The 2,343-nt window shown below is 36.8% G+C and overlaps 1 pseudogene; it reads right to left on the bottom strand.

Moving 5' to 3' along the window:
• Nucleotides 1-506: 506 nt before the first annotated feature.
• LOC124888095 lies at nt 507-2,014 on the bottom strand (annotated as a pseudogene).
• Nucleotides 2,015-2,343: the final 329 nt, after the last annotated feature.

Raw genomic sequence — 2,343 nt, 5'->3', positions numbered from 1 at the left:
TATAAAGTTGATAAGAATGGAAACAACAACCCTATTCACCATCTTTATATCTGGTTTACTTGTAAGTTTTACTGGGTACGCCTTATATACCGCTTTTGGGCAACCTCCTCAACAACTAAGAGATCTATTCGAGGACCATGGAGACTAGTTGAAGTACTGAGCCTTCCGATATCAGGAGGCTCAACTGAGATAATGAAAAATTATTTCACCTTTTTAGTTGGAGCTTTAGGCGGTTCTCAAAAAAGATAGCGAAAAAAATTATTCCTAGAGTCGAAACTAAGAGGAATATATAAACTAATGCTTTCATAGATTCGGTCATGGTTTACAATTATAGCTTTCATACCTATTTGTTTTTTTTATTTTCTTTTTTTAATCATCTTCCAGATAAAGAACAAACAAGAGTAAAAACGAAGTTGATTCAAATAAAGATTTTTCTAGTACCCTATGTCAATAAAAGTAAAATAAAGAAAATAAGGAAAAAAGAAAGATACCAAAGCAATGTTATATTAGGCTGTCTGTCTTTTTGTAGTTGGATCTCCAAGTTTTTGGACTGCCCCAAATTCGACTTGAGCATCTAAATATGGGTCAATACCAGCAACAACATATCTGAACAACGTTCTAGCACTATGCCAAATGTGTCCAAAGAAGAAGAGCAAGCAAACGAAGCATGCCCAAAAGTAAACCAATCCCTTGGACTTCAACGAAAAACACCATTGGATTTCAAAGTATCACGATCTAATTCGAAAATTTCACCCAATTGAGCACGTCTAGCATATTTTTTCACAGTAGTAGGATCACTATAACTGACACTGTTGAGTTCTCCACTGTAGAAATCAATAGTTACACCTACTTGTTCAACACTATACTTCAATCCTGCCTTTCTAAAAGGAACATTGGCTCTAACAATTCCATCGCCGTCTACTAAAACGATTGGAAATGTTTCAACAAAAGTAGGTATACGACGTACAAAAAGTTCACGCCCTTCTTTATCTCTAAAGATAGGGTGTCTTAACCATCCAACCGCTATTCCATCCCCGTTATCCATTGAACCTCCTTTCAATAATCCTCCTTTTGTCAGATTATTGCCGATGTAATCCTAAAAAGCTAATTTTTCAGGAATTTTAAACCAGGCTTATGATAAACTTTGATTTTCTTCTAGCCCAGTACTAACTCTTTGATATATTTCTTGCTGGAAGTACCCCTGATCCCATTGATAACGAGTGAGTTCAAATAATTCAATTGGGGTAGTTGCCGAACCATACCACATAGTTTCGGTAACATCAAAAGCTGCAAAAAAGACAACAGTAATACTACTGGAACCATACCGCAATCCTTTGTATAGATGTTGTGGTGGACGGACGCTAAGATGGAATAGGCCCGCTAATATGCCCAATGTTCCTGCTGCAATATGATGAGATACTATTCCTCCTGGAACAAAATGATCAAAACCTTCCATGACCCACGCTGGATTTACAGGTTGTACTTTTCCCATTAGTCCATAAGGATCGGACACCCATATTCTGGGACCATACAAGCCTGTTACATGAAATGCACCAAAACCAAAGTAAGCTACCCCTGAGAGAACTAAATGAATTCCAAAGATCTTTGGCAAATCCAAAGAGGGTTTTCCTGTACGTTCATCACAAAATATTTTTAGATCCCAATACACCCAATGCTAGATAGCTTCCAAAAAGCATAAGCCAGAAAACACAATATGTTCTCCCGGTACACCTTCATAACTCCAAATACCCAAATTCGTTACGGTCCCCCCTGTGATAATCCAACCCCCCCATGAATTGGTTATTCCTAAATGAGTCATGGAAGATATAGCAAACATACCCTGTCTCCACATTGGATCAAGAACAGGATAAGAAGGATAAAAAACCGCTAATTCATACAGAGCCATCGAATCGGCCCAACCAGTAACTAGAGCTGTATGCATTATATGAATAGAAAGCAACTGATCGGGATCATTCAATACAACGGTATGAACACGATACCAAGGAAAACCCATGAAAATACCCCTTATATCAAAGATAAATGGACACTATATGACTTTATTGCATTGAAAAAGACTATAATATGACTATCATATGAGCCATTCTTATTCAGTCGATTATTTTCGAATCAAGGGTGTTCTATTCTGGTGGTAATAATGAAACAACTCTATTCGTAGGAACAAAGAGAAGTAGATTTATTCTATACTCGATAAGTACCAATACGTAATGGGGGAGTTGATCTCATTTTCTATGAGCGAATGAGTCCCTACTTACTTATCATTAGAACCACCTATTCATAATAATTTGAGTTTATTCATTCTGTCTTTCTTTAGGAATTTTTAGA

The sequence above is a fragment of the Capsicum annuum genome, chromosome 10 (assembly GCF_002878395.1).
Source record: "Capsicum annuum cultivar UCD-10X-F1 chromosome 10, UCD10Xv1.1, whole genome shotgun sequence".
In the NCBI taxonomy this organism is placed as follows: Eukaryota; Viridiplantae; Streptophyta; class Magnoliopsida; order Solanales; family Solanaceae; genus Capsicum; species Capsicum annuum.
This window is presented reverse-complemented; position numbering and strand designations above follow the sequence as displayed.